Genomic DNA, 18,836 nt, shown 5'->3' on the forward strand with positions numbered 1-18,836 from the left:
TATTAAGTTTCTGATTTTAATCCTTTGTCAAGCACATGGGCTCAGAGAAGTAATCCCTCTTATACTTTGTTAATTTATGGTGCACTAATATGTCTGTGATGCTATATTTTACTTGATTCTTTCTTGCATTAAGAAGTTTAATAGTTATGCTCTATTTAGTGAAGAAGTTGTAATAAAGAACAAATACAAGAGCATGACCCTTTACAAGTAATTTGTAGTCTGGGTTAAACCTACTCAGCATCTACCAACCCTTCTGGTTTTTATTTTTTTTAAACCAGCAATAACATAAAATTATCTGTACTGCAGTCCAGCAAAGCTGCCTGCTGTGCTTTTGGAAGGGCTGTTTGCAGGTGTACCAAAAGTGAGGCTTCCTCTGCTGTGAGCAGGATGACCAGCACTGCCCGTGGGAGCCAGCAGAGCATCTCCCTTTCTTAATCAAATAGCAGCCCAATGCTTTGCTCTTCATCGGCCACACCTGGCCAGTCCCAGCTGGCCAGAGTCCACCCTGCAGGACATAAAAACCCTCAGGAGGAGCAGCCTGGTTTCTAGAAGAAAGTTTCAGGTCTTGCCTTTGCTGTGGAGGTTTGTGCTTCTGACCCAGGCTCACAAGGCAGCAGTGTTCTGTAGATGTAGCTCAGCTGCCTCTGAGCTCTGGGCTGTCCTGCAGTGCAGACACATTCCCTGGAGAGGCTCTGATGGATCAGAGGTGAGCAGAGTTGTGGTCAATGGCCTGCTTTGAGGAAATCTAAGATAACACAGCAATTTTGTCCCCTTGTTGATCTCTTCGCCACCTAAAATCTTTGTCATCTAGAGGCAGAGCCCCTTTTTTTACCAGCCCTAGCTAGGTTTAGGTTTATTCTGATTTTTGCCCTTCTGTCTGTTTCTGGACCCAGCCCTTTGCAGCCTTTATTCTTCTTAGGATCTGGTTCAGGAAGGTTTGGTTTGACTCTGAGCTGGCAAATTCTGACTTTTCAGTAACTTTCAAAGCATTCCTGCAGAGAGCGATGACATGGGGAGTCCCCTTGCCAAAATGTAATCATGCAGAAAATGCAAAATTGAGATCACCATATAGATTATTTTATAATGTGGTCACATGAGAGCACACGGTGTAGAAGCCAGAAACTGAACAGTCAGTGCAACAAACTCTAGATTGTTGTAATTTGATTCACGTAAGGGAATTGTGTTAGCTTTTTGGCTGTGGTCTTCATGTTCTGTTTGGAAATGTATGATGTCATTGTACCAAGCAAATCACAGCAAAAGGCTGCTTGTATTTATGTTGGCTGAAGGTTTAACCAAGTGTACATGGCAAGCTTAATTTATTGCTACTTTAACTTTGTTTAGTCACTGAAGGGCTTTATTTATGCTGGTAAATTCAAATAGTGGCTAACAGTGACCACACAGCTAAAGAAATGGCAAGAGTCATTATCACTAAATCACTTTGTTGCTGAGTTCCCTTAATTAAGCAGTGGGGGAAAAAAAAATTGAATCCCTGGACATTCAATAGTGAATATGGTGGTAAAAGAGAGTGATTAATTGAGATATCAGTTGCTTTCCTTAGGAAACTAAATTTCTGTAACCTACGATGGCAAAGCAAGAATGAAAATAAAGCTCAAGCATCATCTAAACTGCTGAATTAATTGAGGGCATATTTAAAAGTTTTATAGGCTCTCTATAAAGTAAAATAAATAGCAAGAAAGCTATATTCTTTATGCAAACATTTTTCATTACAGTACGTGTCGGTCCCTTGGTGAGAGCTCATTAACTTTTTAAAAATTACCTTTAATGGGCTACTCATTATCATCACCATCAAATGCTTCACTTGTCCGACATTCTAGCGTTTAGAGCAGATTAAAGCCAAAATTACCCTCTAGATACAGGGCATATTCAACTACACAGGAAAAAAAATAAAATCATTCTGTAAAGTCATGGCTTATAAGCAGTGAAAATTAGGAATGTTGAAAGCAGCCTTTTTTTAAAGCTCAGAAATGTCTCAGTGTGGTAGCTGTGGTTTTCAGCAATATATAAAAAAATGAAAAGGTTCCTCATTTTCAAGTCCCTTATTGAAAAGCTATTTGGTAAAACAAAATTGAGAAACAGGCACCTTGAAGCCTGGTCTCCAGGGCTTGGGCATATCCTTGTTTTGCTGTTGTTTTGCTAAGAGACTTGAACAAGTCACTTCTTCCTTTGCCTGAATTAAAACTTGTGGGTATTGAGATCTCCTTTGCCAAGGACTGCAAACCTCTGCATGAAAGCTACTTTAGGAGATCACTGGTTCATTGTTACTCATCCTGCAAGAGCTCTGCTTGATCTCAAAACCACTCTAAGCAGGAGCAGAAACAGCACAAGATCTGAATTTTTAGCTTGTTTAAATTGGCTCAAGCATCTCGATTTCAGTGGAAATTCACTCATTTGCACCAGTAGGGAAATTGGCGTCCACTCTGTTTTTTTTTTTTTGAGGGTGTTTGAGGAGAGTGTGAATTCAAGAGTGCTGATTAAGAATTACAGACATCCTGGCATGTTTTGATTTATTGGGCACTGCAGCACTCAAATGTTCTTGTGATGAATAGCAAGGTTCATCAAGGTTGCTTTAGCAAGGCAACCTCAAGAGCATTTTTGGGATGGCAACTTCACTTACTCCTCTGAAGAGGAAAACAGTATATAAACAGAGCTCAGCCTTAAGCTGGATGAACTCTTCTAACACTGAGGGAGCTGGCTCAGTGCTGTCAGCCATGGGTTTGGACCTCCTTTTGCCTTGCCTTTCCTTGGGTTATCTGAACATGGCATCAATTTACCTGAGTCACCAATATTCAGAGGTGCTCTCGGGCTGTGGTACCAAGAAGGCTGAGGAAATGGCACCACCCTTATGCAGATGAGGTGAGGTTCTTTGGCTTAAGTGTGCTGTGGTGCCTTGTTGTAGTCCTTCTGTTTTTGTGGAGATGTCCCAAGAATCCTTCCTCTGTCAGTAAAAAGATCCTGTTACTGTTCAAATCATCCACTGCTGCAACTTTTCATCTATTTCCTCCAAGAATCTTAGTTTATTTTTCAAAGCTATTGAACTGCAAATTATGGTGCTGCAATATTACAGCCAGGCTTTTTAGTTTAACTTTCTTCTTTGACTGGGTTTTGGTTAAAGTCCTGTATCAACAGTCCTTTGTTTGAAATAAAGGCATTCTGAAATTGTCTGGTCTACTCACAATGCTCTTTTCAGCCCCACAGCTGATAAGGTTCTCCAGATATCTCTCTTCTGGCACTTTACATCTGATGGAGGAAGTATCTGAAGATTGGTGAAAAGCTGTAGACACCCTGGTGCAACATAAAAGAAGCTTCAGGACATCTCAATCGATGGAGCTGGAGTGTTCTCCAGATATTCTGGACATATTGCTGGTAAGGTTCATAAACTGAAATTATCCAAAACTTGCCCCAAAGAACATAAACATATATGCATGACCCAATTATTTCTCATTGATTTAGGCCTGTTAGTTGTAGTGTTGCACATACCTTGTTAGGTCCTCATGGCAGATTCAGATGTTCTTCAGAGCTTTGTAGCATTCTCCAGCAAGTGCTTCTTTTAAACCTACTACTTATAGTAGTATATTACAGGCCAGCTGGATAATTTTTGAAAAGCAGACAAACATGCAATTTTTATCATGCTAGTACATTCTCTTGCTGCTGTATCTTTGCTGCACTTGGAAATGAAGACAGTGTAATTACCTAACAATTATCTTGTCAGCTTGTAGCAGAATGTGAAATTTGGATCGAGGTAGGGAATGAGAGTGCATCTAAACACCGGGCTCTTGTGATATGGTGTTCATTTACTTTCCACACTGATTTTGGGACTAGGTAATGAGGTAGATGTGTGTGGTTAAGCTAAGTGGCCCAGGATGGTTGCCCAGAGCACAGGAGACTCATTGGCCTCCATGCACCTATGCATTGCTGCAGTGTGGGGACAGACTTCCTGCACTGCATGGAATGGCGTGGCCCCTACCAGCATTTTTAGGAAGTTTGACAGCCATAGTGGGGGAGGTGGGGGGGTGCCATCATGTTTTTGACTGGTGGAAGAAGGGCTATTCTCTTCTTCACGGGGCCACTGAGGCAGCATGGCTCTAAGTGTATGCCCAGACTGTCCATCTGTCTTCTCTGTCAATCCTTGTTATGTTGCAAGGTGAAGAAATACAAGAGTACATGAAGAACAGTTCCCATTTTTCAGCCTGTCATTTTTGGTTCTTGCCTGTAGATATCTTCTGGAGGCTTCCTTAAACACAGGGATGTCAGCTGAGAGGAATTATCATTATTTGCCATTGTAGACAGCCATGTTAAATTCATTTGTACATATTTGGACAGGATATGGTGCTTACAGGGTTTAAATCTCAACAATGTGTCATTCCTTTCTGACTCAGAAGATGCTTTTTGGCAAACCTTTGACTGGTAGATATTCTTCTGCTTGTCAGGAAGTACTCCTCCCTTTTCTGATGGAGAGGGCTCTAGGAGTGTGACAGTCCTAAGCTCACACAGAAGTACTTTTACAACCACCATGGCCACGAATTCCAGCTGTTCTGTGCTGGTAAGACATAGCCACAAAGCAGGCTTAGTTCTCACTCTGATCAGTTTACAGCTTTTCCCCTCCTGACTTTGCATAGCTCGAGAGACATCTTAGCAAGTATACCAGGCAACACAGAGAGGAACATGAGAAGTGACTTTCAGCTGACAGACTCTGATGGGCCCTGATCTGGTATCAATACTCTTGAAGACTTTTCAAAACAAATGCTGTTTCTGTCAATGCAGCTCTTTAACACTTCGGCATTTCAAGGCCTAAGCCTCCTGCCTTTAGTCAGTAGTGTGGGATTTTAGAGATTAGAAATCATATTATGAGTTGCTAAGTGGTTTGTGTTTCAAAGTCAGCTGCAAGTTAAGATGTATCTTGGCAGAAGCATGCAGTAAATGGGCCAATCTTTCAAATACAATCCAGGCTGCCTGTTGCAAAGGACTTATCATTCTGGTGTAGGCAGTCAGGTTGCATTGCTGAATGCTTTGTGCAGCAAGAGTGGTATAAGAGTACTCTTGGAGTTACTGAGATGTGCTTGACAATCTCAGTATTTCCTTTTTTTTTGTTTCATAATATTGCACCAAAACAGTTTTGGTTTTGCACAGTTTCTTAAGAATAGAACATTATTCTTTACCATTATACATGTTTTTGAGGCCTTTACCTTTTATATTGCTGTGAATACTGTGAACATTTGCAAGGCTTTCTGTATAATTGCTACAAAAAGAGAGTTAAGGATATTAAGTGCATATTTCACTGGTTAAAAAAAATCACTTAGTTGTGTCCTTAGAACAGGAATGGTGTGTTGCCCTTTATCCAGTCCATGCTAGGACTGGAAGCCTGGGGTTCACAAGGTGTGGAAGAAACCCAGTGTAAGGCAGAGCAATGGCAAAATGTTATTTTACCACAAAACAACCCTCCTGCACTGCCCATCACCAGAGATGGGGATAGACTGTGTGTAAACTGTGGTGAAAGCTAAGGAAGCTTAAACTAGGAAGTGAGGAGGAAAGGTTAAGGTTGCTAAGGGTTTAATACCTTTCTTTCTTCTTTCTCATTACTTAAGTCAGTGGATTAGAAATGTGAATGAATTTGCAGTAACTTAAGTAAAAATCCCTCTAGTGAAGGTTAGCTAGCAGAAGGAAATGTGTTATTGGGCATTTGGGCTGTAAGTGTTTCAGCTGTTATATCTTGGAGAGGTAGTAGGTATGAACAGTGAGTCAGAAATAGAGCTTGAAGGTACCTGAACAAGATACTTAGAGTTGGGAAGATGAATAGGAAAGGATGTGTGTCAACTTTATCATGGTCTGAATATATGTACTCTTCACAAAATTCAACCCTCATCCCAGTGGGCTAGACTGTATGGATTAATTTTATAACAATCTGAATTCATGCTTTTGAAAACTTCATTCCCTGCTCCTGCAACAAATGTAACTGAGCTACAACATTTTGGATATATACGTATTGCATATGTCACCCCTTGCCCCTGTGAACTGCAGGGTTATTTGGGTTAACATATGCTGAGCACTTGCTACAAATTTATTTTAGTAAATTATTTATTTAATACCTTTTTCTTGCAAAACACAAAGGTAAGAATACAACAGACTTTTTCATTTATTTACTATAGCATACAAAGCAGATGATGACAACAGTAGAAGTAAAGATCACCACCACTGTTGGAGGTACCAGTAGGTTCATGACTAAAATAGCTGCAGGGCTTTTTCCAGATGTAAAATGTGTGGCAAACAGTGTTCTCTTGATGTAACACAGCTATTTCTCAACCTGGGCAATAAAATGGTGTACCAAATGGCTCAACTGTTATGGACATTGCTCCACATCCTGAACATCATTAACTGAGCCTTCTGTTTTCCCTGTGTTTGCAATTCCTTAACTTTCAGTTTCATGGGCTTTCTGCCTCACTTCATCCTTGTCTGGAACGTTTCTCTCCATGTGACTCCTCTGGCACCTCTCCCTCCGCGTGTCTCTTTCTCTTGGGTCTGCTGCTTGCTTGTAAATAACTGTGATGGGGCACTGTGTGCTCCTTTTGGGATGCCATGGACAATTACATCAGCTTTAGAGCCAGCTGCCACCTGCATAGAGCAGTTCACAGCCCTGCTGAAGTCTGCCACGTGTGTCCAGTGTGTCACTGATGAGATCATCAGGCATTCCTGCAAGTGTCAGCTGAGTGCTCATGCAGGAGTAAATCGGGTGCTTGTGAGCTGTGCCATCATGCATGAAATGGTCAGGTTCTCATGCATGAATTCAGTGATCATGTGTGACCTGAATGTGCAGTCTTGTGTGAGCAAATGGGGCATCTTGAACCAATTGGATGCCCATGTGTGAGCTAATTGGGTGCTCAAGCATGAATTAATTGTGCCTCCATGCAGGGATTAATTGGATAATCAAGCATCAATTCGCAGGACACTCATGCAAGTACTAGCTAGATGCTCATGCATGATCTGCTTGGGTGGTCTGGCATAAATTAACTTGGCACTTGGGTGTGAATTAATCGTGCACCCACGTCTGAGTCATTGGGCACTTGAGGATGAACTGATTGGGCCCTCATGCATGAACAGATAGATCACTCAGGTGTGAATTGTTTGAGTGCCCATGCATAAACTGGATGAGCACACATGCATGTATTGATTGGGTGCTCATGCATGGGTTTATTGAACACTCAAGCAGGAACAAGCTGCGCATCCCAGTGTGACTTCATGGGACGCTCGTGCATGAATGCAGTGCCCCCTGCAATGTATGCCCTGAGAGGCATAATAATACATGTTTGGGCTGAGTATAATCCCTACATCCCACAGGGATGGGGCTTGAAGTTTGTGAAGAGTAGATGTAGTCAGACTGTGATAAGGTTGACCCCCATAATCTAGTCCACCAACTCAAGGGGTAGAGCTTGGAATAGCTTTTGAATGGAAATTCAGATTGTCATGATGATAACCCTTGTAGTTTGGCTCCCTGAGATGGTGCTATTATTTTACTAGAAATGCACTAGAATTTTACTAGAATGCACTTGGTTATTATATTAATCCCTTACAGTCTGGTCCACCAGCATAAAGGGTAGAGTTTGTGATGGATAAGGTATTCTGTCTGTGTAGAATGGCACTTAAGGACATGGTTTAGTGGTGGACTTGGTAGTGTTAGGTAAATGGTTGAACTCAATTATTTTAATAATCTTTTTCAACCTAAAAGTTTCTATAATATGATTTGTGGGGCAAGAAATACAATTTTAAAGAGCATTGCTACAATGCTAATCCCTACTCTGTTCTGCGGGGAGGAAGGATGAAGTTTATAATTGCTGTATATTAAGATTGTGAAAATGTTGAAAGTAGAGATAGTAATATCTGTGTGTTGAAACATCTCTTAAATATGTGTGTTGCAGAGGCAAGGGGTGGGAGGTATTAAGGTTAAACTGCAGGGTTTACTTTGTGCATGGGCTCCTGACAAGCTTATGCATGAGTGCCAGTTTAGTCCATGCATGGTATGGGTGCCTAATTAACTCATGCATGATCACCCTATTAGTTCACACCTGATCACACAATTGCTTCGTGCATGGGTGCCCAATTAGTGCAAAATTTATTGCTCAAATAGTTCACGCATGAGCGCCCAATTATTTCACGCTTGAGAGCCCAATCAAGTCACGCTTGAGAGTCCAATTAGATCTGGATGAGCACCCAATTTACTCATGCATGAATGCTCAATTAGTACATGCATGAGCACCCGATGAGTTTGCCCCCCAAGTGCACCATGAGTTCTCCCCAGTGCTGCACTGGCCACACCTGGTGGGGTTTGGCATCCAGGGGTTCCAGCATAGCCAGCAGAGGAGGTGGCCATGAACTGTGCAGGTGGCAGCTGGCTCAGAAGCTGAAATGCTGCCCCAAAATGCCAGGCCCTCAGAGGACCCCACAGTGCAGACAGCATGTGGATATGCTGGAGGAGATCAGGAAGATGTCAGAGAAGACATGTATGAGGGAGGGTGCTCCATATCCAAGGAATGCATGCCTCGATCACTGCAGCCCAAAGACCATGTACAGCAGGGCAAGGAGACTTTGAATGTGGCCATGGGTGACCTAAGCCAGCAGAATGACACTGGGAAGCCAGAGAGGTGCAAGACACATGAAGGAGTGGCAGAAGAGAAAACTTTTGTGTACACAACCCCAACTTCCTGAATTGCCCACTGGACCAGTGAGATGATTGGTGCAAACCAAGTGTAACTTGTCATGCAAATAAGAGGAGCTTAGGAAGGTATGTTTAGCTTAAGTGCAGTCTAGGAAAGGGGGAGAAAAGGTGCTTTAAGTGCCAAGTTTCTTGCATTTTATTCTCTCTCAATCCTTTAGCCTGATTAGAAAGTCATTTGTGTTAACTTCCTAAAAAAATGTTCACCCAGGAGAGGCTGTTTCGTACACTACAGGGATTAGTGGAGAATGCAGGCAGAATGCAAGTCTGACATGGTTTGGGACTGCAATAATTTAAGTGACTTCGAGACCTCGGAAGGAGTATTGATTGTGATATTGGAAACTTGGGGTACTGTGGTGTATGTCCTTCATGTCCATTTCCTACCTGCAAACAGTGTGTAAGCAGGTAGGAAATGGAGAGTTCAAGGCTAATGGAACAAGGTCCTGAGGGATGGGAAGGTGACTGGGGCAGCATAGGATGGGGTCAAATTTGAGCCCCTGCCCCAGTGGCTTAGAGACAGGGATTCAGGAGCATCATCTATGTGTGCCTGGGAAACTCCAGGAAAGCTGCTGTGCTGTGGGGTGTGGAGGGACTGACTGTGTCCTCTAAACAGATCTCCAGACTCTCCAGAAGCACATGGCAGATGTGGGGAGTTGAGCTGAAGGTCTCTTATTTTAAAATAAAAGAAGCCTGCTAAAAGAAGTGTTAACAAGCGCTCAGTGCAGAAGGGTGGCCCTTGCTCATTATGAGCAGTGCTGGTAGTGCTGGGCAAAGTGTGCACTACACAGGGCTTATTCCTATTGCCTGGTCCAGGGGCTAAGAGTGCAGTTTGTAATTAGTGTACATTAAGATTGTGATGATGTTGAAAGTAGAGTTTGTAATGGACAGATGTTGAAACAGCTCCTATGTGCTGTGCACAGGGGCGAAGGGTAGAATGTATAGGGCAGAAATCACAGGCTTTTCTGCACTCACACGTGCACGCCCAGCTTGTTCACGCATGAGTGCCTGATGAGATCACGCCTGAGTGCCCCATCAGCTCTTGCTTGAGCACACAATTAGCTCCTGCTTGCACGCCCAGTTAATTCATGCATCAGTGCCCAATCGATTCGTGCATGAGAACCCAATTTCTTCACGCTTGCATGCCCAATTAATTTTTGCATGAGTGCCCAATCAAGTTATGCATGAGTGCCCAATTAATTTGATAAGAGTTCAGAGAAGTGCCACTGCTGGGAACCCTGAAACTGAAGACAGATGCAAATTAAACCCCACCCCTTAAAGGACCCCTGGACAAATTAATCTAGGCTGGAAACCAGTCCAGTGGTTTGAATTGAAAAGAAATGAAAACCAGCTCTAGTTCTACACCTGGGTATAATTAGTACAACATTAACTTGGATCCTTTTTTAAAACCCAGAAAGCAGATGTGTGGGATGCTGGCTTTCTCCATTCAGAGTTCTGGCCTTTCTGTTGCCATATGAGGTTTTTGTTTTGTTTTGTGCACTCATCATTAAAATGTAATTTCCCATCATATAGCTTCCTCAGCCAGCATGAAATATCCATGAAAACAAAGATATTTTAAATGAAAGAGCAAAGTTGAACCAGCAGAAAAATTCAAGAACACAGGGCTATTCCCAGCCTATTTCAGCAGAAAAGAGAAGTGATGCATTCTTACCTCCAATGGACACTGCAAAAGGCTGTGCATTAGCAATGCCTCGGCATGACCTTTAGAAAACTTAATTATTTTTGTTAGAGAAGACCTAGAGGAAGAGAATACAAAAGTCTTTTTTTTTGTTATTACTTAGGCTTCATTATCCTTTTGCTTTTCATTTTTCATTACTTTTTTGATGATAACAGTCCCATCATCTAATTTCCATTTCTTGGTGAACTCTGTTCTCCCATCCTTGGGAGAACTCTCTGCTGGGTGGTGTAGTTCATCAGCTAATGTCAGAGCAGTGAAATTGTCTCTGGAGGTCAGAGTAGCAGCTGATAAGAGTCCCAGTCCCTTCAGCAGATGTCTGCTTTGGGAATTGGGAGCACTAAAGAGGGTCTGTCTTCTGTTTTTAGACTCAACATGTAGATGCTTCTAAACTGACCTTTCTTGGCAGTGTCCTTATAGAAAGAAGTTTTAACTAATATCTGCAGGTTGCTTGTAGCAGTAACATGAAAGTGTTTTACCAGCTCACACCTTTTGAATCTATTATTCCTTAGAAATGGAACAAACCTTGTTGTGTCATATATGGCCAGACTGCAGCTTGGGACTCCAAAAACTACAAGCCTGGGACAGAAACCAAGCAGCTTTCATTCTAATTTGACTGGAAAATGAACAGGAGACCATAAAGTTGTCAGTCTGCCATTTTTTTACTTGCTCTTTATGATATAATACCTGATACATGCAAAGAATTATGTATTTGGGGTTCATAATTTTGCTACTGATTTTGAATCATTCTTTTCTAAAAAAAAAAGCTACTCTCTGTTCCATCTCTGGTACCTGTTTAAGTAAAACAAACTCCCTGACATGGCTCACTTGTCACTAGTTTCAACGTTTGGATCATATAAGTTTTTTTTTTATCAATCACAGAGAAACTGTTATTGATTTTTTTTTCTTTTAATGGTAGGCCAAGGCTAAAAAGAAGACAAAAATATCAGAAAAATATCAGACACGCTTGGGCATCTCCTGATGTGATTTAATATTCTGGTTTCTCCACCTCAAATTGAAAGAATGACAAGATAGAGCTGTTTGGGCTTGAAGATGCAGAGGGTAAATCTCCCTTGGGGCCTAGTTCTCCTGTTCCTATTTAGCTTGAACTCTCTGGGTGGTGTCCCTGATTTAGAGCATACTTAGCAGGTGCAACACGACTGGAATGAGGCAACATAACAACAAAGTATGTAGGAGTAGAGAAGAGCCAGTGTTTTAAAAAGGAGGCACGAAATGGGTTAGTGCATGCAGAACAAAGTAGAGGCGTTTGCAGACTCCACAAGTCTTTTGGAAAGTGTTTCTGATATCACTTCTCTTTAATTTTAATCTGGAAGCAAAGGGATATATCTGTGCATTTGTGTTCCTTCCCAACTGGAAGGTGCCTACTTAAACTTTCATAGGTCTCTTTTGAAGAATTTACTCCCAGCGTGACCTAATTGTAGCTCTGGTGATGCAGGCTTAGGCACAGTGTTGAATTTAAAGCTCAGCAGCATTAGCTCACAGAACAGGGAGGAAAAACTCTTCTGCAGGGCCATGGGGGCTCTGTGCAGTGTTCATGCTGTGTCTGGCAGATAACCAAGAAGCTTCCCATCAGACTGCCAGAGCTGCACTGCCCTCTTGGGCATGGAGTTAGTGCCAGCATAACTAAATGGAAGGAAAATATATTAACTTAACATGAAGGATTCCAAGGCATCTTTTCATCTTGATATGCCTTTGCTGCCTGATATTAATTTGCAATGTGGCAATGTGACTGGGTGGCAAAATGCTCTGCTGCCCACACATTGAACTGTGAGGCCTAAGGAGAGAGTGTGGGAAGAAAAAAACAAGAGGGAAAAGTCTATTATAGTTTCAGACAGTAAAAATTTTATTGTGCCTTTTACACATTCCAGGGGATGCAAGTAATTTTAAATTGGACTGTGTAAACTGCTGCCTCCTGAAGACAGGTGTGGTGTTGGTGTGATGTTTGGATAGACCTTCTCTGTGTAGGACGAAAAAACAAACTGATGTTCGGTTTGGATCCATAGTTAGTTCTCGCCCTGCCCCCTAAATTAAACAAGAATGGAGGATGTGTAGGTCTTAGAAGCCTTCCCTCTGCCTTTTGCTCTAGCTCCTCTTCCTGCAGTGGCTTAGGATGTAGATGAGCTGGCTTCTGAACACTAAAGAAAATTAGAAAATATTTGCAACCTGTGGTCACAGCGAAGAGGCGGCATTTCGGAGGCTTGAGAACTTATTTTCCTCAGCTGATATGTGACTTTTAAACTTAGCTGTAACAGATGTTGGTTTTGCCTTCAGCAATTTTTTCTTCTCTTTTGCCTCCAGTCTTGCTGGAGTTTACACCGAATAGTAGTGGAACAGACAGGCAGGTCCATAACACCCTTCTTTCTGTCTCGTGGTCTTTCCTGTGAGTAGCAGTGAGACACAGCTGATGCAGGCCCTGAGCCATCGAAGCTGTCAGACCTGGGCACTGGCCTCTGCTAGGAGTTGACCTGGCTGGGTCAGAGTTTAGCTGGCACAGTCCAAGGTCAGCTCCTTCACTGATAAGGGCTCTTGTGAAGAAAGCTGGAAGAGATGGCCTGCCCCTCCTTTCCTTTGGGAGCTGCGGCACAGCTGAGGCTTTCCTGCTGGCCCTAGCCGTGCTCACGATGCAATGGTCTCGAGCTGACACAGCTCTGACCTGGGCCTGCTGACTGGCATGCCTGCCTTGACACCAGATGTGCCCCAGCACTGCAGATTTGCTGTGTGATCACTGGACTATGTCTGACTGATCACTGCCTCTTGCCCTCATCTTGACCCAGACCTGCCAATTTTTGCCACAGCTCTGTGTTGGTGAGGTCAGTGCTGGAACCTTCTTTATTAGCCCTCTTTCTTCCCAGCCTCCTGTGCCTTGCAGAGCCTTCTGTCCTCACTGCTCCCTGGCACTTTGCAAAGGTGGGGGGACCTGTGGTAAAGCTTCAGCTTAAAAATGGTTCTCAGGGGAAATGAGGGGCAGGTCCTTGCTTCTGGCTTTCCTCACAGCAGCTCTTATCAGTGACGGAGCTGATCTTGAACTCAGCCAGCTAAATGGCTTCCTTAGCCAACTAAATCCTGGGAGGGGATGTATTCTGGGCCATGAGAAGATTCTCATACCCAGCTGAGCACCAGTGCTTCCCTCTGTCCTCTGTAGCACATTGTGGATAGATGGCTCAGATACAGTGCAAGACTGCAGGTTCAATAATCCTGCTCCCCTGGTCTTTCACAGCTGCATGTTCCTTGTTCCCTGTCCAGTATTGTATACAGTTCTTCCTGTTACTAGTATTTCTGTGGTCCCAGGGTGCTCTTGCTCTTGTTTCAGTGCTTATTGAAAAGTTTAACAAGCAATATAACACACTTTTAACTTTATTAACCCAGAGTTGCCATGTGCTGCCAGAGAGAGCCCAGTGAATTCCAAACCCTCAGGCCTGTGAAATGCCTCCCAGCCTGTGCCCCACTTGTGTGTGATTTGGTGAGCATGACCCTGCTGAAGTGGGAAGTGCTGTGCCCTCCATCTCCCTAGGGCACAAAGCACCATCTCTTGCAGTAGGATCATGGCTGAAATGTTTGTCTTCTGCTTCAGAGCTGAAGCTGTGCTGAAGATAGTTTTTATTCACTGGTTTTTAGGGAGGGAGGGAAGGGATAAAAGCTGGATAACCACCAGTTTTTTGATGTAATCTGTGGCTGGATTACGTACAGCAATATCTGGTGGGGAGTTCCTCTAACAAGTAAGGAGATCACTTCAGCCTGTTTTTTACTTGATGTTGCAAACCTGACACTATTCTCTTGAGACATCCTATCAGCCCAAAAAAATAGCAACTGTTCTTATTTTTTCGTGGATACCCCATCAAATGTGGGTTATGCAGGTTGATAGAATTACTTGGTTCCAGTATCAATGATACCTTATTTTTTCTTTCTTGCTTTGTTGATGTGTTTACCTGACAGTCAAGTCAAGCTTTTTATCTTTTGTGGGGAAGAGCACAAGCCCCAGTTGGGAAGGGGAGTAAGTTCCATATGTGAGGAAAGTAGATTTATTCTCACTTATGTGAATTGGAAATCAACAGAACATGAATAGGATGCTTTCATCTCTTTCCTTTCTTCTCTTTCCACCACATCTCCTTAATGCCTCATTTTTCTTAATCATAACGGTTGTTTTATCATATCCTAATGTATTTTCTGATGCTCTGCAAGACAAGGAGATGACATTTGTCTTCCAAGACTTTTTTTATGTGCATTTTTAGGCATGCGGGACTGGCTGAAAAGGAAATTTGTCAGCCCTGTTAAGGCATAGTTTGAGATAAATCTCAAATTGCAAATGGATTGCTGAATTTGTACCAACAATTCTTTTGGGTTTTGAATCTTAATTTAGAAGTAGACAAACCTAATGAAAAGATTGGTGGTGAAATATTGAGTATTTGGAAGTGAAGAGGTGAGGACCGGGACATGGTGGTGGGGGAAGTGAGTGTGTCAGGTGGGCCTAGTTAAAGTAACTTTAAATGAATTAGGGATAGTGGGGGTAAATTAGTCTGCACTGAGCTCCACACAACCACATCTACAGCAGCACCTGAGCTGGGGAGTTCTATAGCTAACTCAGGTACCTCTGCACTGCAGACATACCCTGAGGTAAAGAGAATATAAATAGGGTTGGAAGGCGAGGGACAGAGTGAGCAGCCAATCTGCAGAGGGCGGAGGAGCTGGGATCAAAACTGCTGCTGGTGCTTTGAAAGTCATGAAAAGCCAGAGCCTTGGTTTACTCACACAGGCACAACTCCTCTGGGCTTCGGGGAGAAAGTGTCTGAGAGGCTCTCAAAGTACATGTGCAGAGCCAGCCTTGTTGTGCTAAAAAAACAAGCTCTGATTAACTGTGCACGTGGCAGGAATTTTGCATTGCCACTAAAGCAATGAAAAGTCCTGAAAGATTTCCATGACATTAATTTTAGTTCATTTGAGATAATCCATGTAGGGCTTAAATAATACATGAGATTTATGCCATCGAAGATATGCAGTGTATCTCAGCCTTAGTGAAAAGAAATTTGCCTCGTTGACACCAACCAGGCAAACCAGCAGACAGGACAGAACTAGTTTTTCATCGGAGTATCGCTGCCTGTTTCTTCTCCTGGCTTTCATCTCTCACTCCCTTTCTTTCCCACCTCCCATTTTTTTTGTTGATTGGTGTCACCTCACATGCTTAGGATGTCTGCCTGTCTGCTCAGAGTGTGAACACATTCCTCAGAATGCTGATTTGTTCGTTTCACGCCAGTGTCAAAATGACTTATTAAATTCGGCACCTCCTGATACCCGGTGCCTGATGTGTTGCTATCCAAACATTAAATGACAATAAGCATATGCAGCCGCTGGGCCTAGCAAACTCATTTACTTTGATAAAAATGTCATGGCAATATGCTTTAAATCACTGTCCTTTTCATCATTGTTAATTGCTAGCTGTAGACCTCTTTCCCGTGCTTAGTGCAAGTGTTAGGATGCTGCTCCTCCTAGCCTGATTAAACATTTTTTTTTTTCTAACTGTAGAAATCTCTTTCAGTGGCAGTGTTATTTCATCAAGAGATGGATTTTGCTCTTAATTAGTCAACATGCCACCAGGGATACTTCAGTCAAGGGTGTGAAAAAGCCTCCAGCAAAAGATCATTCTCTGGGATTAAAAAAATAACGTATCAGTGACTTGGGGATAATTGGCAGCTTCGGCAACGGTGCGTTGGCTCTAGCAGTGACAATATGCTTTGGTGTAATATCAGTACCTGCTTCTGTCTGCTTTCCAGTTGGCTCACTGCAGACTCAACAAGAGCAGTTCTGTGTATAACAATGTGTGCCATTGAATGCTGGGGGTGAGGAACCATTCCCCACCTTTTCTGCTGTCACTGCACAGCTTTCACAAGGCACAGGGTTTGTGTTTTCCTCAGCAAAAATGCACCACCTTCTCTACCCATCCATGATGGCTTGAACTTGATGCTGAGTTTGGATTTGAATATATCTGTCAATTTCTTGCTACTAGGCATATGCTTAGTTTGGACTTTTGCTTTCTTTTTGTCTTTAGGAGCTAGATGCTTCTGCGGTCAGAAAGGTTTGAGCAACTGAATTCCTGGTGATATTTTTTCCAAAATAGTAGGAAAAAGATCTTTACAAACAAACAAAAAAAACCCACAAAAAAATCATTGAATCCTTCTGTTTCTAGATAATATAAGGCTATTTGTTGTGATAAGGTTATTTACAATGAGAGAATAGAATTTCAGACGTCTTTGTAAAGACACCCTTTCACACTTCAGGGATTACTTTCAAATAAACTGTCTCAGAGCTTGATCAGAAATAGTATCTGAAAGATTGATTCAGCCCAGTGGTATAAAAAAAATATATATCTTGCATAGAAATGATAATTATATTAATAAAATACTATTAATATATTTTGTAAACAAGTTCTAAAAAGGTGTGTAATTGTCTCTGTGTGGGGAAGGAAATCCATGCTGCTGAAGGTGTGGAAGTACAAGAGCATGTCAGTCATGCTGCCTGAATCTATTTCAACATTTGCAGACTCAACCGAAATTCTTTCAAGAAATCAAACCCTAACAGTCTCATTTGGTATATATATGCTTGATCCAAAACTTGCTGAAATCCATGACGAGTTTTGGGGTATGATTCTAATTGTCATGAAGATCTTCCAATTACTTAGTACATTTTCTAAAGAGAGAGAGAGATACAATTTCATCAGTCAAAGACGTTCTTTTCCTAATGGAATGAGCTCTAACACATCTTTCACACTGTAAGCCTGTCAAGCTGTAGTGGAAAGATGTGTGATCAGGCATTTGGAGGTGCCTGCCTTGTAGCAGTGAAGCAGAGGTTGTTGCTTTGGTGTCAGATGAAATGAAGAGCTGGTTGGACTTTGAAGGGTCTATCTTCTCTAGATAAAAGGCCAGTGACCTTTTCACATCAAGCCTGGAGAGAAGGGTCTGGTTAAGGGTGATATGCAAAAGTGTTGGCAAGAGGGCTGGTTCATTAGGGTTGAATCTCCTTTCTCTCACCTTAGGGAAGTAATTTGAGATGTGTCTATCACGTTGCTGTATCCTCACAAGGTGGTGGATCATTCTTTAAAAGCAGAAACACAAAGAGAAGCTCTCTGAAATGTTGAAGTAATACCTTTCACTTAGAGAAATGCAGAGTATTTTTCTTTTGAGCTTTTGGATATTTTGAAGTGTTTTGTTTTTAAAATTCTGTCCATAAGGAGTTAATAATAATAAAAAAAAAGAAACAGAACAGTTTCAGAGTACTACAAAATCTTGTACTGAGCAGAAGTATTGAAAGTTTTATTCTGATCTTTGTTTTCCTTTGGTTAGATGCCAAAGAATTAAAAAAGGTATTGTCATCTCCCTTCCCATCCTCAATCCAGCCACAAAAGAAAATATCTTGTTTATGTTATTGCTAATAGAAAGCCAATTTTCTATAAACATTTTTGAATGATGCCCCACCAGACAATGCTATCTATAGGCCAACTTGTAGACCCTTCTGAATGCCTTAGAACATCTTGAATTACTTCCTTACAAAGAGAAGAAGTTGCATTTGGGTACCTGATACAGTAATTCCTCTTGAAGTGGCAGAAAAGAACCACACATGCTTGTCAACCATTTCAAACACCTTTAACAATTCAAACACGTATTTTTACAGGTAGTTTGTCCATGCCAACAGGTATTAATCAGCAAGTCTTTCCACTTGTGTGTGCAAAATTTGGTTTGTAATATGAATAAAACATTGGGTGCTATAATGCAAAGTAATTTTGTTCAAGTTTTTACCAGTCAGTGTCAGCCTTGATTACTTCACTAGACTTGCATGGTGTGTGGGCAGGAGATTAGAATTTGCTAAGAGGTTGTCTCTGTGTACCTGATATAGTGGTATTACTTACACCTGAAGTGGCAGAAAAGAGCCACTCAGCATCAGTTTCTCTCATGCTCTGGTAATCCATTGTGGATTAATAGCGAGATCAGCTTGGGAAGGTAATACGATTTTAACACTCCAGCAAAGGGTAGGAAAGGAAGGGAAAGGAGAAAAAAAGAAACTTAAGGCAGTTGACAACTATCCTGTGATGTGAACAGTGAGTATTTTTCAGGCTCATGAAAGATCTTGTAAAGGGGTAGAACAAGCATGACAAAACTCTGAAAGACAATAACAAAATAGAATTTTGCAGAAGAGAAATTAATGTTTCTGGAGATAAAAAAGATTTTTTTTTTTGTTTTGTTTATATGTCATTCAGGTAGCATATTAATATAAACAATGCTTTGTTTTCAGTATTTTACAGGCCAACCAGGGAAGTAACTGAATATACTTGCTTGGAGAAAGAATGGAAGGTTCAGACAAGATGTCCAAGTCTGGTAAAATACTGGGATGTGGGAGCTTTTGGAAAGTCTACAG

The 18,836-nt window shown here is 41.9% G+C and overlaps 1 long non-coding RNA gene across 1 annotated transcript in view; it reads left to right on the top strand.

The window, feature by feature from the left end:
- The first annotated feature begins 568 nt into the window (after positions 1 to 568).
- Positions 569 to 18,836, top strand: part of LOC120506907 — a 33,259-nt gene continuing 14,991 nt past the window's right edge. Inside the window, exons 1-3 of the long non-coding RNA XR_005628631.1 lie at positions 569 to 706; positions 3,209 to 3,384; positions 18,714 to 18,796. This is a non-coding gene — a long non-coding RNA (uncharacterized LOC120506907). The remainder of the gene's footprint in view (positions 707 to 3,208; positions 3,385 to 18,713; positions 18,797 to 18,836) is intronic.

Source organism: Passer montanus, unplaced genomic scaffold, assembly GCF_014805655.1.
Source record: "Passer montanus isolate IOZ18808 unplaced genomic scaffold, ASM1480565v1 scaffold40, whole genome shotgun sequence".
Classification (NCBI taxonomy): Eukaryota; Metazoa; Chordata; class Aves; order Passeriformes; family Passeridae; genus Passer; species Passer montanus.